This window comes from Brachycentrus maculatus, unplaced genomic scaffold (genome assembly GCF_059751285.1).
Source record: "Brachycentrus maculatus isolate JH-2025_06_01 unplaced genomic scaffold, ASM5975128v1 h1tg000702l, whole genome shotgun sequence".
NCBI lineage: Eukaryota > Metazoa > Arthropoda > Insecta > Trichoptera > Brachycentridae > Brachycentrus > Brachycentrus maculatus.
The window spans coordinates 202,170-229,869 of NW_028281433.1; the positions used below are offsets into that span (position 1 = coordinate 202,170).

Here is a 27,700-nt window from a genome sequence, read left to right on the forward strand (position 1 = left end):
TCCCCAGCTCAGTTCTCTAGAGCTCTAGACGTTGGAAGGCCTCGGATACAGATCTCTAATGATTCAATTTGACCCTCGGTCCAACCCGTTAGTTTTTTGTGCGGACCCTTCCTCGACGCATATTTAGCCGCTTTCCCACTCGTGTTAAACGTAATAAACACAATAAGGGCCGACTAATAGAAATATCGCCATAAAAAGAGCAACCTAAAATTCGAGAAAACAAATAAACACAGTACATAAAAGAAAACGGCAGCTCACGTGTTGAGGACATTAGGCTCGAATATTCGGTCAAGGAAAAAGCTCACACGACAAAACCTTCGTCCAATTCACCCCCTTTGAACACAGTAAGGAAATTCAATCACATTTTTTCAATCTATGTATTATTTGGATTTTTACAAATTAAAGTAACTAATTTCTTGAACGTTTTTCTCAGATACTTTGTGGCACATTTTAAAAACATTATAAAATTAAACAAGTTTGTTTTAACCACTTTTTTATTATTAGTACACTTTACCCTTCCGGTTTCGACTAAAACCCTGTCATCAGCAGGGTTTAATAAATTCTAAAACATTAAAAACTATATTGTGTGTAAGTTTTTGGTAAGAGAATGTAATTAATTATGAGTATTTTGATGTTTTGGAATTTAATAAACCCTGATGATGACAAGGCTCTTGTCAAAATTACTAGTGTACTAACAATAAAAAGTGGTTAAAACAAAGTTGCTTAATTTTATAAAGTTTATAGTAACTGATTTTAAAGTTATATAAAGATTTCTTAAATGTTTTCTGCAGACATTTTCTGGTACATTTGACAAATGACATATTTGGCACTGTTGTTAGGAAAAAAGAAGAGAGCTACAACGGCCAAGATATAATTTATAAACTAAAACAACTTCGTTCAAAATACGTTAAACTATGAGTATTTTAATGTTTTAGAATTTAGTACATAAACCCTGATGATGACAAGGTTTTTGTCAAAACCGGTTGGATAAAGTGTACCAATAAAAAGTGGTTAAAACAAAGTTGTTTTATTTACAGTTTATAAAATGTGACACAAAGTATCTGCGAAAACATTCAAGAAAATATATTATTTATTGATTCAGCATTAATTTTGTGGAATGACGCATTAATTATTTAAGAAAAAACGTTTGTATAATACCATTTGTTTATGTAACCCTATATCGATGAAAATAACTTTAATTTTCGAAACTAGTCGTGTGTAAGACTAAATAGTTTTTTTCTAAATAAATTTTATTTGTACAGCGACCGGGTTTCATCGTAACCGTCATCAAAAGACTGGTGATACACTAGTTTGATGATGTCGGTTACGATGAACCCGGTCGCTGGTCAAATAAAATTTATGTGGAAAAAACTATAAAGTCGTTATTTTATTCTACGAAATAAAACTCAATAAATGGTATTATACAAGTGTTACATTTAAAAAATAAATAAATGCCAAGATAAGTAAGGATGCATCATTGTACTTTAATATAATAATAATAAAATAATAAAACCCTTATCCGCATCCCAATGGTGCATAGGGCACTGCGTCATATAAACGCAGTGTTATATTGATCGTTTACACATGAAGGAAAGGTGATCAGCCCTCCGCGTCAGGTACCAGTCCAGGGTAATATTGAATAAATATGACAGTGAAAAAATCGCTTATATTTATTTTACCCCCTTTACCCCCACTTTAATAAGTGTGTGCAAAGTGTACGAGTCTTTTACTGAAAGATAATTAATGAAGTTATCACTTTTATTTAATAGTCTCCACGTTTCTCCATTGATTTATGTATTTATTTCAACGTATGTGTTCATACTTCTTAGTAGATTTTTGTCAAAAATAAGAATGGTTCTGTAATTCTTCTGTGTATAAGGAAAGGAAAGGGAACCGACCATAGGTAGTTTCGGCGTCAGTCGGTGGCGCCATAACAGCATGACGGAACTATAGTTCGAATTACACAACCTTTTTCACCAGACACCCTCAATTTTTCCACCCCTCTGCGATACGGCTTTATTACTGTGCACTCCGAGGAACTTCAGAGCTGTATTCTGTAAGCTGAGCCTGCTACGTTTCTATGAACTTCGAGCCTGTACTAAGATTAATGACACGGTTATTGATATGCTCCTTTACTGATGTGACACGAATATTGTTTCGAGCTTTACTATTACGTCGTCTAGTTGTTAGATTGTGGAAAGCAATCAATTTTATTTAGGTAATAATTGGAAAACATTGCTTCATAAAGATTCGAGTGCAATATATTGCATGATTTTTGTGGAGATTGAGTACCATACCATATATGGTATATAAACCAAATACAGTGAACCCCCTAAAACGTTGAGATAAGTACCGCACTATGGGGAGGAGTTAATGATTTAAATTGTATTTTTGCATTTTGACCAGTGAAAATGACTGAATGAGTCATTTAAATTTATGTTTTAAATGCTAAATCAAACACCGATTTTTTAAATCTATTAAGTTGTATTTTATTGTTTAGAAAAAAAAAGGCGAAAAAATTTTTAAAAATCTGATTTTTGTGTTTTTTGAACAATAACATACAAAAAAGTGGTTAAAACAAAATTGTTTAGTTTTATAAAAAAAATAAAATTAAATGCAACTTAGTAGATTCAAAAAATCAGTGTTTGATTTGACATTTTATGCATAAATTAAAATGGAGTTCTACAAATTAAACGCCAAATCCATAAATAAATGAGTGATTTAAAATTAAAATACAATTTGAAAAAATTAACCCCATATGACTTGCCTTCAGATAACCTATCTCAATGTTATAGGGGAGTTTCTGTATATAAGGGATTTTTTTATAAACTCGTATATTTATTTACGTACTGTATTTATCTATCAGAATTTAATTTGATATTTAGTCAGTTAGGACCTGTTCAAATTAGCCATCTTAAGTATCATTTGGAGTCAAGGTACAATTTTATCTGATATTTGTTTAAATGTGCGATTTCCGTGTTTTGCTAAAATTACTACGATTATCGACCGGCTTCATATTGGTATTTGTTAACTAGCCAATTTAGATCGATTTTATACAAATAACCATTCGTTTTCGTTGTCGATTATACAAGTTTGGATTCTATCAGTTTTTTTTATCCACTCTGAAGACGTTATTTTACGTTTCTATAATAAAAATAAACTTCCATTACTTAAAGTTTCTTTTTAATACAACCATTTCTTAATGGTAGATTTATTTATTAATTTTCATAAACATTTCGGTAATCTGTTGATATGTACAAACATATGAGAAAAATATCAAGAACGTCATATATCAAAAGTCGTCAATTTTCAGTTCTGCATATTTTCATAATGCCCAGAAAATGTACTATATCCCAGCAAAAGAGTCATATTTATAACTTTAATATTTATCCACTACAATGCAGGAAGTGTTGTTTTTGCATTTTGAAGAAAAGTTATTGTTTAATTTTTTTTAAAATACACTAAATATTTTTCAAATAGAGAAAAAACCTTTAGGTTTTACCTAAAAAGATGAATAAAAAGTTCAATAAGCGGCTTGATATTTATTTTTAATACATTGTATTATATTTTTAAACTTCAAAAACGTTCTCCTGAAAAATAAAGTTTTTATTTTATTTATGACGTTCTTGAAAAGAGTTAGCGACCCTTCATAAGTGGAGATTGTTAAGTAATAAATATTAAATCGTATATGGCTCATGTACTGTAAAATATTGATACATCTACTGGTTCCCTATGCGTATTAACACAGTAAACGCGGCTCAAGTTCGAAGAAGGTCTATGACGTATGCGACAGCGAGAGTAGAAATGATTCTCCCATTCTTTCCTTTCAACTGACGGTTAAGTTCCAATATATTCCAATAGTATTACTTAAAAAATCCATAAAAGGCATGTATGTAAAACAAGGTTAAGGTAAAAAGTATTCCAAATACCAAGTATTACGATGACCCATTTATTTATTTACGTGTAAAATCAAATGATACATGGTATATTTCAATTTTACGTTTATATCCTAAGGTTTTACGCATTTACATAAGCTATTGTAAGTTTATACGACATATCTCATTGATTGATTCGAAAATAACTTTGTGGTAACATCTATCCATTTTTAATTTAAGTTTTACTCGGTAAACACCACTATTTCTTAAAATTATGCGGGAAGCATCAATGGAGTTTTTTTTTTAAAGATTAGTATTTTTTTATTTACAAAAATACTTCAATTTCATACTATTTGTATGAGCCTAAGCGGATCATTATTAAAAATAGGTATCAAATTGTTGTAGAGTGGGTTCGAACCGAGATACTCTGATTCAAGAGTCCGCGACACTACCCACGAGACCACAACCCGACACACTAGAGTTTTCCAATAGATTTTTAGATAAAGTGGTATTTCCCGAGATTTTTTTTTATTTAAATAAAAATGCTGTCTTGCTTACTTACAGCACAATTTTATAAAGTTTATGAGATTTGTAACATCTTCCATCAAATGCTTACTGTTTTTCTTTCGTTATTCCGTAAAATAAGTTTGTCGGTAATAACGTTTTATCGCAATCGTGTTAAGTAAAAGTAAAAGCGATAACGTGGGAAGGATTCGTTTTCCGCTAGCAATTCCTTTGATTTAAGCTATAAAAGTTCCTTACGCCTTTTTTGTAATATTATGTACTCGTACGATATTATGAAACGGATATTCTACATCATTTTTAGTCACTTAAGTTGTTCTCGTGTAAATTCCACTGAAACAGGGCTACCAACTTTTATTTTTTTGATTACAATGTACTTATTGATGGTGATTTCTATTTACTGTTCATATTACTTAAATTTCTATATATTGTGAAGGAAATCCTATTTTTGACCCTTATACGCACACTTATTTGGTCCATAGAGCATTGCATCTAATCAATAGAATTTAATTCATCAATTAAATGATGCGGAATACGTCGAAACACGTGTCATAATAGATTTTAAGAAATAGTGGTATTTACCAAGTGTTTCACATACGTTTTTTTTAAATTAAAAATGGATAGATTACATAGTTCCATTCGAATCGTTCCTACTTAAATGTAATGCTATGATAATTTGATCGTTTATTTTAAGAAGGCGAAATGGTCATTCTTGTGCTATAATAATAAAAAAATATAATTATGAATAAACATTTATATTTATTTCGACCCCTTAGAATCGAATCCGAAACCTCCTACATGGTAGCCAAACGTGTCAATCACTTTTTTTATGGAGTCGGACTAATGTAGAAAAAAAGATGTTCATTAAACACTTTTATCAAAAATAATTAATGGTTTCTTTTTCAGAGTTTTCTACGGTTGTAAGGTTTCTTAAAATTGCCTTGGTGTAAGCCTTCTATATGTTTAGACTTTCATACTCCCATCTCAATGTCAAACTTCTTCATCTATGTTGAAATATCTAAAATATCATGATATGAATAATTCCAAAGTGAAGCAAATCCATGATAAATAAACAAAAAAATGGTTAACCACAAAATAGTGTAAAAAAAATCAATCGAATTTCATTTTTAATTTAAGTTTTGCTTAGTAAATTTCTGTAGAAAGAAGAAAACGTGGTATTTACTAAGTCAAACTTAAATAAATGATGGATAGATTTTACCGGCAAGTTATTGCCGAATCAATTAATGAAATAATTGAATTTCAACGGGAAATTTATGCTGTACGTTTTTATGTTGTATATTTCGTTTTTTTCAAGCTTTAGAGGCAATTTCAAAATAGGACGAATGTAGGAATAATGGTGAATTAAAGATGACGCATGCTCTCTGACAGTGTCGCAGCGGGTGTTCCGAATCAACTAGTCAATTTTTTTTCTGGCGGTCTGACGTATTCGATTCGTAGGCGGGTTGTTAAGTTGATTATTGAAGGAGTTAGCCTCCCCAGCTATGACCCGATCGATTATAATCAGAGCATCAATTATAGGATGGGTCAAACCGATCATTATCTAGCGCTATGAATAGTCGTTTAAAAACCAACCCTTAAGAAAGCCTTTACTGAGTTTCTATGAGATATATGAATACCGGAGTATTGGGAATAAAAAATCCGTCATATTTAGCTATCGCGTCAAAAGTGCCTTTTTTTATCGCTTCTCTGAAAAAAAAATTAAAACTTTTAATATTTCGTTGGACATTTAATACAATGCTTTTCCGACACCCCTTGAAGTTAAAAATAAAAGGGACAAGATTTTTTTTTTAAAATTTGATTTGATTCATTACAAATAGTATACAAATAAGCAATGACTATTTTTGACATCTGAATTTAGATGAAGAAGAATATGGAAGTCTGGGTATTTATGGCAGGGCTTACGACTTGTTATAAGGTGGTTTAGCGATCATTTTACAAATATGTAACATTTACCATTCTACCCATGATTACAACCACACAACTTCAAATTTTGGGTGTCAAACATACCATATGTAATTAATTTCATGACATTCCATGATTGAGTCCACGACAGTAAACTATGATTAAATTTAGAAAGCTTCATTTATCTCAGACCCTTTTATTTGTATGCAAGATCCAAAGCTGGATTATTTTACATACTGGGATCACTTAACGAGCCTATGATAACCCAGACTTCCATATTCGTTTTCATTTTTGTTGAGATATAAAAATGTAACTCGAGAAATCTAGATTTGCGAACAAGTTTTTAAACGCACTCAAAATATTATGAAACGATGACTACTCTTCTTGTTCTGTAAAATCGACAAAAATAAAACTGTTCGTTATTTACTTTCATTCATCGTAATATAAACTTAATTTATACGTACTGATATAAGTACCTACTTATCTACCCGTTTTCGGTGAATTAAAATAATAATTTCTCCACCCTGAACAATCGAGGCACCTTAAGCAACCTTTTGTGATTTTAAGGCTTCAAGTCACATTCGTGTAACCACTTTTTATGTGGAGTTTCCTTCGGAAAATATCCCGAAACGGCCCCAATTTTACGGGAACGCTTACGCACATAAGAAATACGGGATTTTATTCTACGGTTTCATTGTTCCACAGTTTTGAATATAAAATCGAATGCGTGTTTCCACGAAAGCATAATAATATAATAAATACCTTTTTATTTCTTTTATTCTCTGTTTTCCAATACGTAAAGGCTATATTTATATTTTTTCTACAATGATATTTTATATCGTGGTACTTTTCGGGTTACCTTTTAAACGATCCACAAATAAAGCGAGAAGGAAAAGTACTACATTAACGATTCTGCAAATTCACATTTTGAGTGTGTCCAATACCTGTTCACAAATCTGGGTTTTCTATAGGGAATTAGGGAAGTAAGCCCAAAGTTTTGGATAGAAATACTACGCGATGTGGTATCAAATGTGTGTAAACAGATTCGTTTATTGGTATATAGTGATGTAATGAGTACCTTAAATTTATATATTTTCTCAAAACATTGCGTTTAAATTACTCAAGCACATTAGTTACATTTTCATTCACAACATTTTAAGTATGTTCAAATACTTGTTCACAAATCTGGGGTTTCTCCACTCTTTTTATTGACATCTCGTGGAATCATCTTCAGGGAAACGGCGTGATGGTAGTAGTAGTAATAAGTATAGAATTTACGGGCTGATTGAAAATGTCGGTATCAGCACTTCCATGTTTCGTTGGCCATTTACTTTATTTTACTTCAATGCGATGCCATTATTGGATATTCTCGTGGTTACATTTTGCCAGGGCTATTGATATTGCCCCTAAAGCAGGCAAATGACGGCAGTGACGTATTCCGTCCGCTTGTTTTGCTGGAATTGTAATGTCCATCACCGTTACACACATTATCTAGCAGAGATATCCCTTCCACTGTTTCCAGGGCTGTTCTTGCGACTTGATGGGACCATTTGAATAAACAGGCGGTCAGCACAAACGATACAGTCGTGTCATTTTACTATCGGACCTCTTTAAAGCCATGTTATCCTGTTATCGCATAGATAAATACGCAGATGATCAGACAAAGTAGGGAGAATCTACCTAATAAAGATGAGATTATGCAACCGGAACAATTTCCTAGGTGTATATATTATGGAATATGTCTCCATTTACCTTTTAACCGAAACATTTTATTATTATTTATCCACATATATAGGTTTCCATACACATTTTGTGTATCAGAACCCTGTGTATGTAAAACTATGGTAATTTTAGGGAAAAAGGTTCAGAATAAAAATGTAAAACGTGAAACTCTTATAATTCTTTTAAGGGTTTTGCTTCCAATAGTGTTGGATGTTTTCTTTATTTTTCTGTTTATTTGTAATTTTTTACAACGAATTTAAATTTTTATCTTTGTACTTGTATAAAGTAGCATTTATTGTTTAGATGCAATATCAATTATTAAGTCAGTATGGAAAAAAGTATTACATGGTTTTTATGGACGTATTTTCAAAATTGAAGCAAAGTTTCTTGATGTCATCTTAATGACCCTAAATAATAAAATAAAATATTTTCAACATTCGTTTATTTTTCCCTTAAACAATTTGAGTATCATAACGCACTGAAGATGGCTTTTATAATGTAGATGAATCGTTGATAGGAAGAAAAAAATAATACACGATTAAACTAAAAAAAATGTCTTTTAATTTAGTGTGACCATGAAAATTTACGACCATAAGATTTATGGTCTCGTGGTGTTGTTTTGGACATCCTATCTTGTCTATGGTTTGATTTTCATTCCATCACAATTAAATCCTTTTTTTCTGAAAAAGAGAGCGTGGTTAGTTGAAAAAATCTATAATAATATCGGAAGTGTTATCGGTGTAAATAAAACAGTTGGTACATTAATAATATACAAATCTTATTCCGATTGCTTCCAATGAATAATGTGCATTGCTTATTAAGTATTTTTAGAATACCAAGTAAAGTATAACGTAAATAAAATTATAAGAGTATAATTTAAAAAGACTACCATCTCTGTTTTTATTTGAATTTTGCTTGGTAAATATAATACCACGTAAAATAAATCTATTATGACACGTATTTCGATGCATTCCGCAACATTTCCAAGCACCGTATGTTAAGGCAAGTCTAAATTTTAGTATCGTTAATCGATTCGGCAGTCATTTGTTGTAAAGTCCATACTTTTTATTTGAGTTTTACTTATGGTATTTACTAAATAAAATATTAATTTTAGGGTTGTGTCCTTTTAGTTGGACTTTGAAGGATGAAGAGGTGGTAGTAGCTTTCTCTAATTTTTTTTAATTTTTTTAATTTTTTAATTTTTCCATTAGTAGAGACATAGGTGGACCTTTTGTCACTGTTGCATTATTCATTATGTGGTATTTAACTTTTAAAATTTTATTTGAAAATAAATAGATATTATAACAAAATCACTGCTGAATTAATTATTGAAACTTTTCTGCTGTTAGGAAAAAGTATATATTTTGAAGTATCCCATTACATATTTTATTTGTATCACACTCTAGTTTTCAACTTAACACAATGTATAGAGTTATTGAAGGTATGTTGGAATTACATTCCTAATGTCTTTATTCTAAAACTACACTGTCAAATTGCAGACTTCTCTACTGTTTAGGGTAAAGAGCCCATAAGTATAAATGGCGTCACTATTTTCTTTTGGATACTGCCGATTCGTGCGCGATTTCCGCATTTATTCCTGTGCTTTTCTCTTAGCTCTGTGGGATTTTCTTCTTCTCCTTTTATTGCAGAAATAAAGGTTTTTTTCCCTAAAATGCCCGATTTTAGTACGACATTAGACTTTTTACGCGCCAATTTTGAACAGTATTTTATACTTGCAGATAGTCGGGAATCCTCGCATTTGACTTTTTAAATTATGTACATATATGATAAACATACATGTTCTTTGCTATGATGTACTCGATTTATTTCAACTTAATTCGTTATCATCATAAAACGAAACAAATCATCACATCTCAAAAAGTTTAAAAAACATCATTGTCATACTTACAAGATTTTGAATGTGTCCAAATACTTGTTCACAAATCTGGATTATCTCCAATTATAGGAGTTATTTTTCATAATATTTTTTGACATCTCACCAAAGATGAAGAAGACTATGGAAGCCATATAAAAGAAGCTATTTATTACGCAGAAACTCTTTTATTAGTATGTGAGGTCCCAATCCTGGATTATAATCACAAACATGAGAAACGCAAGAAAATATCTCAAAATATCTCAAAAAATTTTATTTTTATTATTTTTGCTCATAATTTGACCAGTCAATTTATTTACATTTTGAGTGTAATTTCTTCTTGACGAGATGTCAAAAAATAATTTTCTTACTTCATTCATCGTCGTCGTCTAACCCTTATCATCAACTAATAGTGCACAGGACACTTCATCGTATTGACGCAGTGTCATCTTGATCGTTATTTACACTAAGGCAAAGTGATTAGTCCTGCGCTTGTTCAGGGTGATGTAATAAATGAGAGTGAAAATCACCCAAATTTGTTTTGACCCTTTGGGAATCAAACTCGAGACCTCCAGCATGGTAGCCAAACACGTTTACCATTAGACTACGGAGTCGGACTTCATTAATTTACATAAAATATTTCAAACGGGTTTTTATTTCTTTTATAGTCTTATTTTTAGGAAGTATCCACCTTTAATTACAGTTTTTTCAAGTCTTTTATAATCTTGTAAATCGTTAATAATCAAGTAAAAATTAAAATACCTTATCCGTTTATTAAAAAAACTATATCACATATTTTCTATTTTATTTACGGGACATTTCGACGTGCCCTACGTAAAGTGCTCTAACTACATATTTGTCAATTTTGAGATATTTGGTGTACGTTATCAACAGACCATTTTCTACAAATATAAACAAACAAAAAATATACAAAATAAATGACGCCTAGTTTTCAGGCGTATAAGACGCTATCTACATCGAATTTTCGAAATGAACTGAACTCCTAAAACGCTAACTACTTAATTTTGAGAAAGCATAAAGTTTTAAAACGGTTTATTACAATATTTTATCGTGTTTTTGAATGTGTAATACTTGTCTTCAATTTCAGATAAAACCGTTAATTAATAAAATAAATACGTTGAAAAATCTAAGCTTTCTCCTGTTAAGTAACAGATTTGCAGATAGAGTACTTTACGTAGGGGTCGTCGATTTAATCCATGATTTTTCATAGAAATACGACATGGTTCAAAGTAATATCCGTCTTTTTTACATATAAACTATTAGACGAGTGATGTGATTCACCCTCCATACCTAAATATCCATATGTAAAAAAAAGATAATTCCATTAAAATCTTATCACAATGCATTGTTTTGAATATGACTTAGTCATTTTAATATCACTTATAATCGAATGGTGTTCTAAATAAAATATATTTACAAATACAAGTTTTATCGGATATTCATTTTCTTTGTTCTTAAATGCGTTGCAATTTTAATTTATAAACAATAAAGTTTTTTTTAATTTTATTTTCGTCGTTGCATGTTATTAAGGCTATTATTGCGTTGTGTTTTTTTCGCCCATTCTGACTCAGTGTCACTGATGTCATATAACGTGTAAGATAAGAAAAAATGCTCTCTTCAGCTAATATTTCTAGAGATTATTTATCTTATTCGCCGATGTGCAATCACCTGATCGGGTGATTCATGCATGTATGTATGTTATTATGCTAATGATTTAAATCCCAACAATTGTATTTAATTACACATATCTACGTGATATTACTGTGGATTAACTTTTTGCACAAAGTTGTATAATTACAGTTTGGAGATTCATTTTTATTTTATTGCACTTAATAATTCTACCAATGACTAAGTATATTAAAAATTTCATATTCGTATTTGAAAAATAAAAAAATCTTAACTTGAACTTCAATAATTTTCATTTCATAAACACCCTCGCTATTACTACTTCTACTACTACCACCATAACGCCCTTTCCTCGCAGGGGTAGGCAGAGAAAATGGAACGCCACACTCTTCTGTCCACTACACTTCTAGCTTTTTTCACTACCATACATGTATTCATACATGCCTTCCTTTTGACACCACCAGATTTTAGGTTCTAAAATAAATAGTACCTATTATTTTTTATCAAGTTTTACTCGGTACATATCCCTATTTCTTAAAATCTCTTGTGATATGTGTTTGTTGTATTTTGCATCATTTTCAAACATTTGTTATTCACCGTCATTCACTATGATTTTGATCACGGTGTTTGATTCAGAATACATGGAAACACGTGTCACAATAGATTTTAAGAAAAAGTGGCATTTAACAAGTAAAACTTAAACTTAAAATGGATATTTACTATCACAAAGTGACTGCCAAATAATTAATAAAAATATGAAATATTTTAACATTATCAAATAAATATCAAACCGCTACTAAGGTTCAGATTTCATGCCATTAGGTATGCAAATTATTGATTAAGTTTGTATATTTTTTTAAACATTCTTATTAAAATCAGTCAAGAAATAAGGCAAGTATTAAGGATTATAATCTAAGCCTTATATTCTCACTATTACACCAACATCGTAACGAATAGTACACGACTCACCTACTGGTTGACTTTCAACTTATGTTTCCGCTCTAACCGCGGAGCTTGCGTACCCTGTTCCAAGTATTTAATACCGGGAGCGGAAACCGATAGGAATGGAATATTTTCTGCACTAGTTTCAACGGCATTGGTGCCAACTTAATAAATATATACAAAATATAATAAAACTAGTTTATTCGAATTATTAACGATTAAACCATACCCTCACCCTTTTACTCCCACCCTCTCTCTCACACACAAATACACGCACACAAATACTCCCATGTTTAGAAATACTTTTTATCTTACTATACAATAAGGTTTTTTTATTGGTGGTGGTTAATCTAACTATTTTTAGAAATTTTTGATGTATACGCTGCATAATTCGCTGATAAATTCAAATAAAATATCAGAAATCTACTTAATTAAACTCTTATCTGCTTCTGATGATGCATAGGGCACTGCATTATATAAACGCAATGTTATCTTGGTCGTTAACACACGAAGGAAAGGTGATCAGTCTTGTGCTTCAGATATAAGTCTAGGGTCGTATTAAACAAATATTAGACTAAAATATCACTTATTTATTTTTTGACCCTCTTGGGAATCGAACCCAGGACCTCCATTACGGTAGCCGAGCGTACTGACCATTACAATATGGAGGCGGACTCTCTTATTATACAATAAAGTATTCAAAACACTCTCCTTATCATCCATTATTCACATTGTGTAATACCACTTTTAAAAATACTTATTCGTGACTACCGGTTCGGAAAATCATTCCATCATCAGGTCATTAAAAAATAAAATTATTACGATTTGATATTTGTATAAAAATAAAATTTTGAAAGAGAGAATGAAGACAAAATGAAAAAAATTCTTCGAAACCGGCAATCACGAATAAGTGTCTATAAAAGTGGTATTACACAAAGTGAACAATAGATGATAAGGAGAGTGTTTTATTACCATACCACAAAGTTATCAACGTTTTAAATAAACAAAAATAAAGGTTCTTTTATGTGGAATAATTTAATTGGCTTTTTTTACTCCTAAATCTAACTATTTTTATACAATTTTGATGTATAATTTCTTAATAAATTAAAACAAAATAAAATTAAAACTAGGTTATCGAATTATTAACGATGTTTTACTCTACGCAAGCTTTCCCTTTCCGTAATTTGTAATTTTCTAAGCCCAGCGTATCTTGCAACAAAAGCGTGATTATTTTTACTATCGCGCCGCCTGCCATTCCCCCGGCTGAGTCGTCACCGCGGGGGTAATTTTAAAGTTAATAAAACATTTTTCGCATAAAAAAATCCCCCGCGCGTAGGTAATACCCCTCCGTTACAGCGCGACTCGGAAGACGCGTAGCTTTACATTTGAATAAGAGAAGTTTGTCGCTTTTTACTGCGTTTCTCGTTTATGGCTGGCCCAACTGCCGCCCTGGGTAGCGAGATCGGCCACTGGACCAGGCGCGCCAATCCGCCCTACGTTTTGTCCTCATTTCACGTAAGAGTAAACTTGCGTCTATTTTGACATATTTTCCTCGGGGGGAAGTATTCATCTTATCACTCGCGAGGCGAAAAAATATTCATGGAAATTGCGAGGTGGATATTCTGAGGAGATTGCGAAGATTGAATCCGAGACTTTTGATATTAAAAAATATAATATTCGGAGCAATTGTTTTGATGTGGGTATGATATAGAGTTTGCCCAATTCGTTTTCGTTTTAAATGGCAAGCATTTTCAAGAGATTTTTGAGATACGGCTAGTAAAAATAATAATATATTTTTGATATTTTAATTTAGGTAGGAAATATATTTAAGTCTAGGCATTTACAGGGCTTACAACTACCTTTCATAGGCTGATAAAGATAAGGCTCAAAGTTTTGGAAGTCATACAAATATGATTAATCTCATGACGTTCCGTGATTGAATTCTGAGTTGCTAGGTTCATATTTTGTGAAAAAAAAACATTCTCAATCGCCGCTACTAGATTAAAGAAGAGATTTTTTTAGGAATAATAATCAAATAAACTTAGAGCTTTGAGTTTTATATTTTTTAACGTTTTCATTAAAATGACATTTGTAGATTTTAATTATATCAGTTGACACAAATTATATCATTGTACAAATACAATGATGTTTGGGTACTAGCAATGCTTTTGAGAACATAAAAAAACCTTAATATATATATATATATATATATATATATATATATATATATATATATATATATATATATATATATATATATATATATATATATATATATATATATATATATATATATATATATATATATATATATATATATATATATATATATATATATATATATATATATATGTATATATATATATATATATATATATATATATATATATATATATATATATATATATATACATATATATGTTATGTCCATTTGTATTGTATTATTATAACTACTACTACTTCTACAGGTAGGGGTAGGCAGAAAGGATAGAACGCCACACTCTTCTATCCTGACATACTCTCCTCGCTTCCTTCACATCCATACATCTAGTCGTACATGCCTTCCGATTATGGAGACTTTTGACACAACCAGATTTTAGATTCTGATTGATGTGATCGCGCCAAGGCTTATTTGTATTTTTTATAAATCGTTTTTGAATTAATAAATAGAATATAATTAAGGTAATTTAGAAATTAATTATTTTTAAACGGAACACAACCAACAAACTATCGAATTGTGAAACTAATGGTCATTAATAATGAATTAACATGCAGCCAATGTTTTATACCAGATACGTTTCAATTTAATCAAATGTGCTCATGTGAAACAATAAAATGAAATAAACGGATAGGTTTGTGCCTAAGAATGATTAAAAATGTAAAAAAATACACCTATTACTTGTTGTTTTCGAGTCTATTCATAGATAAATGTTTTGTTTACAATAATGTTCAGAGAAATTTCAAAGCCTTACGTTCTTGTTTAACTTCTAACTCTGTCGCTAAAGCCAAACTTAGAAAAAAAATGCTGAATTTGCCGTAATTAAACACTTTTTTTTATCTTTTCGTAAGAGAGTGTTTATTTGTAATTTCAATTCAGATTTTTATGACACACTGTTGAGTTAGTCGCTATATTAATTTATTTTACATACATTTAAACTAAAGGTTGAAGATTATAAATTATAACTAATCTGTAGGAAATTTTATTCTCTACTCTACAACTTTCGTTAATTTTCACTCGAGAAATATTGATGTTGGAGAAAAACTAAAGTTTTAGTGAGTTTGAGTGATAAAGTGACGTAAGTCTTGAATAAGCCAATGGAAAAGCAAATATGTACACTAGAGATGATTCATAAAATTCATGCACATGTAGGTACGAATATATATATTTTTATTAGAGATTTCATGAAATATAACGGACGGTGACTGCGATTGCTATCGGTTTTTGACACGTAAGTTTCATTTGATTACAATACTTATTGATTTGATATTGACTCTGTGGTTTTTCACTCCATTATTTATTTAATCTTACTCTCGACTAGTCCCTGAAGCGCAAGAGTGATCAGCTTGCCTTCATGTAAATAACGATTGAGATAACACTGCGTTAAAACGATGTAGTGCCCTATGCACATGGGTGTGGATAAGGGTTAGAAGAAGAAGAATTGACTTGGTGGAATAACAAGATAATATTATTTTTTGACATCTCATTAAAGATGAAGAAGAATATGGAAGTCTGGGCATTTACGGGGCTGACGACCGTCATAGGCTGGTTTAAGTGATCACTTTACACACGTGTAAAATTCACCAATTCTACCCATTATTGACAACCACACTACTTAAATTCTTGGAAGTTCTATATATATGAACCAATTTAGAAACCTTGTTCATGAATCACTAGAACTTCACTAGAGACATCTATTGGTGAGATGTAAAGAAGCTTTTTTTTTTTACAATGACGGTCGTCAGCCCCGTAAATGCCCAGACTTCCATATTCTTCTTCATCTTTGATGAGATGTCAAAAAATAATATGAAAATAACTCCTGTAATTGGAGATAATCCAGATTTTGTGAACAAGTATTTGGACACACTCAAGATGTTGTGAACAAGATAATATTTCAAATTAAAAATAAATATATGCTTGTAAGATCACTTTTTTGAGTTTATTAATGGAAAGACGACTAGTTTTGATAACTACAGATGTTCTCGATAACAGGTTAAAATATAAAAGCCTGTAATTTACTTTGCTGTGTGAAAATTTAAACTGAAGGGAGTTTATGTTATAGGACGGCTTCCGTGAGGAATAATCATGAGATATGCTAGTATATATGTACCTACTAGTTAAAATGGAAATGTTCGTTTGTTCAAAAACTTAAATCCCCTTTAGTTGTTTAACAATTGCTTGAAAAATTTGTCACAACTTTGCATTAAAAAAAATATATATTTATTTGTTTTTATTTTTTATATTTAATCATTGCAAGCTATAGCGACAAGCGACCGGGTACAGCTAGTACTATACAAATTTTAAAAGTGCTAATAAATAAAAGATCCATTTCGGCATCAAAATGGATCTGCTTAGAAAAGAAACAATGTAATATTAGTCCATAATTCATTTTTGAAACGTCCTCATTTTCACAAGACTCGTATAGTATATTATTTTAAATAGATTTATATTATCCACTAACACTTCGTGATGGAATTGCATTGTAATATATTATTAGATTAAAAGCAATATTTTTAGCTTTTCCACTTTATTTAAATAAAGTGGAAAAGCTTAAAATATTGGTTTTAATCTAATAATATATTATTATTTTAATATTATTTTTGATTCGGCATTAACTTTGTGGAATGACATGATTATTTTATTAAAATTAAACACTTGAATAATCCACTTAATCTAGTTTTATTTTTATTTACGACTAGTTTCGAAAACGACAATTGTTTTCATATTCTGGTACAAATTAAAACTAACGAATAAAAATATATTTAGGTGTATATATAGGTTAATAAATATGGGTAGGGGGGTTAAGGAACAACATTTTTTGTAAAAGGAAACATTGCTAATAATGGTGACGTATTTTGAAACAGTATATTATTAATTATTGTTTTATCTGAATTTAAATTTTTATATATTTCTAAATTTTCTAAATTATTCATGACTTGACCTTTATTTGTAACAGAGTGTAAAAATAAAACTCGATTAAGTGGATTATTCAATTGTTTAATTTTAATAAAATTATTATTTTAAGTTAAATTTTATAGGGAATTGGTGTTGATCTGTACAGTATATTATTTTAAGTTACATTTTATAGGGAATTGGTGTTGACCTGTACAGTATATTATTTTAAGTTACATTTTAAAGGGAATTGGTGACGACTTGTGCAGTATATTATTTTAAGTTACATTTTAAAGGGAATTGGTGATGACCTATACAGTAAATTATTATAAGTTAAATTTTAAAGGGAATTGTGAATACCCGTATATTTGTGTATGTAACATACTATATAAAGATACATTATAAACCCACCAGGATAATTCTTATACCCAGTGGGATTCAGTCTAAGAGCTTTCTTTCCCAGTTTTTGTGGAAATCTTTTCGTCGATGGCATCACTGTATTGGGAATAATAGATTACGGGCCCTTCGACAATACACAACCGGGATTCATAGACAAACTCAACAAAATATAAGAATATGGCTATTTTTGAAACTCCCAAGCCCTCATTCGAATCCGATAGGGAAATAAAGCACTGATACCGTTTTGTTTTTATAACCCTTTTTGAATGGCTGAATTGATTTGTCTGTATTTTGGGATCTGCCAATTTTACGAATTTATTCCGAGGCACGTTTTCTCTTCCTTCTATCTTTACTACATTCGTTCCTTTGCGATTTGCAGAACACGACACTAATGGTTGTTTTGCGGACAAAAGTAATAATAAAAATCTCATAAAAAGTCATGTTTCGTGCGGGTTTCGAGTAATAGATTTGATAACATATCATTCACGACAATAAAATGAAGACTTACTTATAAAAAATGGCCGACATTTTGGCGATATAAAAATAATTTTTATAAACAGAAAAGCTTAATTATTTCAAGAGCTTTTTTATCTCAGATAATGCATAAGGCACCGCATTGGTTAGAAGTATTGTTAACTTGCTTGCTAAGTCATAAAGGCGTGGTGATCAGTCTTGCGCTCAAATTCTTGGATATAAGAGTATAATGTATTTTTTGACATGCAAATGTTGTACATGAAGGAGTTTAGGATGAAGGGCATCACTGCTGTATGCGTAAAAATGTATAAGGAATATAGGAAAGAAGGTAGGGCAAGTAGAATAGTAGCAAAGGGATACAGCACTCGGTGTTGCATATCCGTACTGTAGTAAATTGAATATAAAAAATTTGTAGCAGAGTGTGAAAAAAAATCAATACAAAATAAATTTGTTTTATCTTATGTCCATAAAAGTCTTTACAATTTATATTGTAAATAAAATTATTGTAATACATGGAACTCGGGAATTTTGTAATAAAAATATTAATATTTATATGAAAATATTCATTCATTAGTACTTACAATTTAAAATATGTACACTTATAAAGGATCATATAAAAATTATAAAGGAAATTTTACATGATCCTTTAAAGTATATTGATAAGAAAAAAACTATTAGAGAAAAGTTAAAAACTCATTAAAATATTAGGCAGTCACTTTGTGGTTAAATTAATCCAATTTAAAGGTATCTAATAATTTTGGTTTTTAATAAGTAAATACTACTAATTCTAATAGTGATATCTACCACTATTAAAAATATTTACGAATGTATTTACTAAGTAAATCCTTAATGATCAAAAGTTAAAATACTCTTTCTATTTAAAAAATTAATAAGTAAAAGTTTCAATAATAAGTGTAACTTAGCCATCCACAGCATACAATATACGTATTAAAAATATCTTTAGTTATATTTGCAGAAGCAAAAAAAAGTATCGATATATGACTCAACTTTACCCCACCGGTATACGAGTACGTTTAAAAATGTTATAAAACTCCATTTGATCACATTCAGCGTCCGAACGTTGGGGACCGTTCCGCCATGCTGGTTTTATCGTATCCTGATTTTCGTGTATCGCAATAAATTTCCAATGGCGATACTTAATGCATACATTACCGAGTCACCGAGGGCCGACGTCCTCCGCGCGAGGCGATACATTAGCACTCGCGTTAGCACGTAATCAGAGGAACACCTCGTATAGTGTGCCTTGTGCCAACCCTGCTGTAGGCGGTATAGGCACCCCGCTATACGCTATACGGAGCGGCGGAATACAGACTACACCGCGCCCGCATCACTAGTTACCTTACCCAAATATTGTGTCGTATTGCTCCGTATTTGACTATGCACAGGGGTGGAGTCAACTATTTAACTAGAGAGACACAGTATATGATAGATATTCGAATGGTGAAATGAGAAAATATTTTTTTTAGATGAGAGTTCCATTTATTATTTACCTTGCTTAATTATGAAAGGTATGTTGAGATGGTTTGGACATGTAGAACGAACGGTAAAATAAATTTATGAGGTGAATGTAATTGGAAAAAGGAGCAGAGGAAGACCGAGAAAAACTTGGCACGATCAGGTATGCCAAATACTTGAAAGCGGTCAGGTTAGGAGTCGAAACAATCGGCGGGTGTGTATGAGGAGATGCATGAACGTGGAAGAGGCGGGGAATGTTTGCAAAGACAGGATGGTGTGGCGTTCTATTCTCTCTGCCTACCCCTGCGGGGAAGCGGCGTGATGGTTAGTTAGTTAGTTAGTTTTAATAAGGAAATAATGTTAAGCTAGATAAGCTAAGAGATATGCATAGTCAATAAAATAGAAAGGTGTATTTAGATGGTTTGGACATGTGGAACGAACGAGTGAGGAAAGAACGGTAAATCAAATTTATGAGCCGAATGTACTCGGTAAAAGGAGCAGGAGAATACCGAAAAAATGGCGTGGAAGACCGAAAGACTTGGCATGACCAGGAATATCAAATGCTTGAAAGAGCTCAGGTAAGGAGTAGAAATAATCGGCGGGTATGTATGAGGTTCGTGAATGTGGAAAAGGCGAATAATATTTACAAGGACAGTAGTGTGGCGTTCTATTCGATGAGATAGTAAGAATGCTGGAAACACAGTAGACTCAGCGTGATAAATGCGAAAAATTCCTGACTAACTGATTTTACAAGCGTGTTGCTTGCTTCGAGTAAAACCATTATTATGTTGACCTCTCAAATTTTTGTAGAGAACTGAAGCATTTTGAAATTTAAATATCAATTTCTTTGGGTAGTCCAGTATACTCGTAGATATAACCATATTTCAGTAAAATGATTTTTTTTGACATTGTAGATATTTTGGATATTCTTGCATTAATCAGAGAGATTAAATTATGTCTTATTGTTCTAATTTTTAAGCACGTAAAAAAATATTGTACGTATCTGTATTAAAAGAAGTAGGTATACAAACATGTATTTTTAAATCAGTTCTATCACTACATTTATTACGCAGTTTGTTGGAACTTATTTATTATTAATATTTATTTAAAATCAAATGGTGATTTTTAAATAATACTTTAGTTAGTTAATTAACTAAGTTAAGTTTTATTAGCTATTAAACGATGTAACATGTAGCGTGTACTATGTTCATACATATAACGAACAAGCATAGACATACGTTTTATATAAGTACCTCAATGAAAAAAAAAGGGTAGGTATACTAGCAGAACACATTAAGTCACATAAACATTTTCCGGTGTAATGGAGCTCTATATAATTTTTTTTTCAGGTATACTATTTTTTATGATTTTGTTCACTACTATTTTTTATGATTTTGTTATTTACTGATTGTAAAGAATGTACTTTTGGATATACACATTCATAATAATTACCCACAAGTATGATGAGTAATAATTTATTTTAAATATAATATTTTTATTTAAAAGAGAAGTGTCTATGAATGCTAGAATAAACTCTTTTACTTTGAATTATATTATTCCAAAATATATTTGGACTTAATGCGTTCTGCTAGTATATCCTAGAAATATTGTAGCACACAGCTAGCCAATGTCAGAGATTGTACACAATTTTTCCATCTAAATAAAGTTGCTTTTTCATAATTTAAAAATATTTCAACCAAGCTATTTATTTTTTGTTCTTTCCAAGATATGAATAAGAATCCTTGGTTTACCAAACGCACATTTTTTTCTACGTTTTCAAAACGCGACGCTCGAGATTTACGTCATATATGTATGAATGAAATTACCCACTTACCTCATGCCTACACGTCGAGACAATTTTCTCTTATTGGATAAACATGTAAAACGTAAATTCGTCCTGTTGTTCGCCCAACCGGCCCTGGAGATCGCGCAGGATCGAATGGCAAAAAAATAAATGAGAGCATATTAGGTCGTTCTCGTATTGGTCGAATAAGCCGTTCCATCAAGATGTTGCCGAGCCATAAAAATAAAATGTTATCCGCAAAATTGGTCCGCTAAGGGAGGGGTGAAATTAGAAATATGGAGTATTTATAGAGAAAATGAAAAATTCGACCGTTCCCGAGCCAATTTTTCTCGGTTAAAACGACCCGGCTGTCCCGTTTTGCCGAAAATCACGATTGAATTTACTCACCCTTCAAAAATATGATATACGTTTCGGGGGTTCTAATCCATATGGGTTTTTTTGAAGATAAAGTCAAATTACTTTAAAGGTTCAGTTATTAGAATTCAAAGGATTTTAGATGAACATGTATGATATAGATACACAGTATGTAAATTTACATTATCCAATAATCATACATTTTAATCGAGAAGTCCGTTCAAAGGAAGAAATTTACAGATGAAAAATTTTGTAAAAAAAAAGACTGGTACAAATGCTATTAAAAAAAATCTTCACATAACTTGCATCGTTAATTTTTTTTGTTTGATTTTTTTTTTGTATTTTTTATCAGGCTACCACTTGTTTACGAGAGATTTTAATAGTTAAATTGGTAAATGCAAAGTACCATAAGTTAATAAAAAAGGATATCAAAGGTGATCTATTCACCACTACCGGTTGATAGTAAAGATAGGGAAAGCCGATATAAAAAAAATACATCACAAAAACCCAGGCCAATGGATTATAAACATTTCTGGAATTCATTTTACAAATGGCAAAAATCGAAACAGCGATGCCAGTTTCGGTGTCAAGCATCTACCCGACTCGCCACGACGCATGCCTTAGTTCTCTTATTTAGTATACTTATTTAGTTGGGACTGAACACCATACAAATGACTAGACCCTGACCCTGTGAATATGAGTAGGACAAAAAAAAAATTATATGATGACTTGTTGTCTAGGGTAGAGTTGAAGGCACCAGGTCGCGTGGTCGATCCCCCAAGCTCCCCGACGAACCAGATAAATAAGTTAACAGTTTCTAGCCTGAATGAGTATAAGAGAGACATGTAGCGGGGCAGGTGGCGTGAGTTCGACGTACTACGATTCCAAACGCTAATGAAAAAAATAAAGCAATTCATTTTGAAGTTACTTTTAATGTTTGCTTTTCAATAATTCTCTCATTAACAATACTATATTATTTATTATATCAAACAATGGATTATTCACCCTGCGGATAAGATTTTTAAAGGTGTGTCAACATGAAACATGTATCGTTCTTCCCTTTTTTTAAGATTATGGAAATCTAAGAATCAAAGGCTTATGACCTGGCATTTGGCTGGCTTAAGCGATCACTTTACATACTTGTGCAACGTTCACAATTCATAAAATAAATTCTCAGAATCAAAAGCTTAGTAAATATTTTACAAATCCCTCAACCGATGGCGCAATAATCAGTCATATTCACTATAAGATATAAGATATATCAGATATAAGACTTTTGCATAAATTCAAGTTTCAAGAATGGATGCAATATGGATGTTCAATAATGGACAGAATGGTAAACGTTACATAAGCGTATAAAATTATCGCTTAAGTCAACCAAATGCCAGGTCGTAAGCTCTTGGTTGCTCAGACTTCCATCATCCTTCATAAAAAAGGAAGAATGATACACGTGTCATATCAAATTGAGACATCTTTAAAATGAATCCTCCCATATTAATATGTGTATTGATATGTTCAGTGTTCTGATACAACACTTTAGCTCAGAATAGACTATAGTGTAAGGTGACCCCGTATAGTCTGACCTGATGTAACATATAATAAAATCTCAATTGTTTCTTCTGACAAGAAAGGCGTGAAGATAAATGATGTATTTATTGGGACTCCATTGAACGCCCGATCGACAGATATATCATTAATTATGATATTATGCAAATTTGCTATACAATCTCTGAATAACTGAACAAACGAGTAAGTTATTATATTTCAAATACTAATTCAACACTCCTTTGGGGTGGGCACTAATAAAATTATGTAAAATATAAGATGTAAAGAAATATATCATACAATGCATGATATATTTCCTGTATGTTATGTATATAATCAAATAATTAAAAAAATAAAACAAATATTTAAAAAAAAGTAAATATAAAAATTGTATTAACATGTTAGTATTTGGCTCAACACAGGCCATGCTTAAAGAGCCGTAATACATATTGTAAATGTATATATGAAATAAATATGTATATTTGAATGTATCTATGTATTATGAAATAAATAAATAAATAAAAATAAAAAAAAATAAAAATGCTTATGTTTAAAAAAATCTCCCTAATTATTTTTCTTGATTCAATATTCATATTTATTTATTTGAAATTCCTTTATTTTTATTTATTTATTTTTTATTGTAAGATTTCAGGGTTTTTTTCATTAGTGAGAATCAAGACATGTCATTCTCAGCAACCAATAATTTTGACTCATGACGAAAAAATAAACATGAATTATTACGAAGTATTATTAGATTTTTGTAGGAAAAACATTTATTATTACGTAGCATAATAAGATTATTATAAATAAAATAAAAACATGAAAGATTACGAAACATTATTAGATTGTTCTAAATAAAAACAAAAACGTTAATTATCACGAATTTTTAGAAGATTTTTATAAAATTAATTATTACAAAGCAATATAACATTTTTGTATACTGTTGTTTAAAAAATATATACTTAAAATGTTTTACGACATTAAATTAATATGTCCATAAGTTCTCTACAACATATATATATATATATATATATATATATATATATATATATATATATATATATATATATATATATATATATATATATATATATATATATATATATATATATATATATATATATATATATATATATATATATATATATATATATATATATATGTATATATATATATATATATATATATATATATATATATATATATATATATATATATATATATATATAAATAAGTAAATGAAGAAAGCTTTTTATTATAATTACATCTTCTCTCAGTCGTCACAGTAAAGTTAGCGTTTTGCTCATTTTTCTACCATTTTGAAAAAATTACACCATTAATCATCTGATCTGACCTTAAAAACATAACATTTCATAATTCTGAACTGGAACCGAGGTATATTGCCGTATGCGTACCAAGTTAAAAATCTTAACAGCTTCCCAGCCTTGTATTTTCTTTTCCTTTTCCGAAACCCGAATCTTTTTATGATACGACAATGTTCCAGTTCAAAAACTGACACGCTGCCACACTGTGAACAAATGGGTTTAGTCATGGGCGACTCGTGATGGGAAACATTCATCGATCTTTCTGAATTATGGCCACGTAGTGTAACACGGTTGGCCGATAAAAAAAAACTAACCAAAAAATATCGAACCGGGAGCACGATTATAATTATCGTTAGTTTATCGATTAGCGTACTGGATCGTGCATAATTTAAAAATCTAATCACACGATACTGCATTTTTTAAGCCGACCATCGATACTAATAATTTCGTGAAGCAATCGCAATGTTTTTTCTAACGTAATTATGTAATATTAATATATTCCCTTTTCCCCACTTAATGATGCTTCGGAAATACTAAGGTATTATTATGTTGTATTATCACGATCAAAAAGAATATGAGGATTGAATTTCATTTAACTAAGATTTATAAATATATATATATATATATATATATATATATATATATATATATATATATATATATATATATATATATATATATATATATATATATATATATATATATATATATATATATATATATTTATATATATATATATATATATATATATATTTAAATATATATATATATATATATTTATATATTTATATAAATATATATATATATATATATATATATATATATATATATATATATATATATATATATATATATATATATATATATATATATATATATATATATATATATATATATATATATATATAATATATATATATATATATATATATATATATATATATATATATATATATATATATATATATATATATATATATATATATATATATATATATATATATATATATATATATATATATATATTTTTTTTTTTGAGAATCATACATAATGAAATTTTTGAGAACCATACAAGAACGAGCATTATGATGGATAAATATAATTTCATTGATTGATTCGGTAGTTACTTTGTAGCAATAAACATTCGTTTTCAATTTAAATTTTACTTGGTAAATGACACTATTTATCGAAATATATTATGTCACCTATTTTGATGATTTTAACATCATATGAATATTATATAATGCATCGAAATATGTTGGGTAATATATCCAAAATTAAACAAGGTTATTAGATTGAATTCTACTTTATTTACATATATGATACGTGACGCGTTGTGACAGTGTTTGATAATGTCTTAATAAGACGAAACGCGTAACATAAGTATGTAAATAAAGTAGAATTCAATCCAATAACCGTGTTTAATTTTGGATATATTGCCCAACAATTCAATATGGAATTCTACCAACTGTCTGTAGTTACAATAAATAAATCGAAATATGTGTCAGATTAGATTGAATTTAATATTTATATTTTTATTGATAGTAAAATAAAAAATGGATGAATTTAATATTGTTTTTAAAAGTTTTATTTTATGCTGCAATTTATGAACACACTATTGATGTGGATAGGTACGTCTTTGATAAACCATTATTGCTTTCTTGTTTTTTCTTGTAACCATTTATTATAAATTACTAATACTCTTCCCCATAAGCAGAGAAAAGAACGCCACACCACTCTGTCTTTGCAAATAACCTTCGCCTCTTCTACATTCATGCATCTTCTCATACATACCCGATGATTATTCCTGACCTGACCATTCAAAGCATTTGAAATACTTGATCATGCCAAGATTTCCTCGGTCTTCCTATGCTGTTATTTCCAACATTCGCTAAATAAAATTGTTTTACTATTTTTACTCACTCATTCGTAGCGCATGCCCAAATTATCTCAACACGCCTTTCTTAATTTTATCCATAATGCTTATCTCAGCCTTATATTATTTTCTTCTTTCACCATTCGAACATATGTCATATATTGTTTTACTGCACGTCATTTACCATTCAGTAAACCCCCTATAACGATGACATAGGTACTCCTTTATATCCTTTTATAAGGGGTCAATGTTTTACATTGTAACTAGCGGAAATTACTGTAATAAGTCATTTAAAATTGAAATACAGTTTTAAAGCATTTACTTCCCTATAACGTCCTCTCCGATAACGCGGTGCCGATCTCAACGTTATAGGGGGGTTTACTGTACTATATTTATATTTAAAAAAATTAACTTTTCACTTCAATATGCTGCAATTATAGCTTATGTAAATCCTCAACTTTGACTTGTGCAAAATTCGTGCATAATTACGTAACGAAACCAAAGGCGTAGGCAATCTCAGCGTAAGATGGAGCATTATTGCGCTGTAGAATTTCCGTCTTAAAGGAAACAGACACCACTGGAATTGTATCATAACCCTTCATATTATTCGTAAGGAGAGTGTAAATCTGACGTCATTATCCGAGTGTGGCGATGCAGACGACTGTAACACTTGGGTGCGCCCATGCGAGAGATCATAATGGCTTAACAATGTCTCGCGCTGCCGCATGCCGGGGCGCAGTCCCACCGCCCGCCCGCACGTGGAACTAACGGGTCCTGCGATCGGAATGGGCTAATTATCTCAGCAGATTTGTTCGTACTTCGATAATAATACA

At 30.3% G+C, this 27,700-nt stretch overlaps 1 long non-coding RNA gene across 1 annotated transcript in view; it reads left to right on the top strand.

Moving 5' to 3' along the window:
- Positions 1 to 27,700, top strand: part of LOC148300518 (uncharacterized) — a 345,795-nt gene that overhangs the window by 95,276 nt on the left and 222,819 nt on the right. The window contains exon 3 of the long non-coding RNA XR_015838941.1: positions 15,902 to 15,953. This is a non-coding gene — a long non-coding RNA (uncharacterized LOC148300518). The remainder of the gene's footprint in view (positions 1 to 15,901; positions 15,954 to 27,700) is intronic.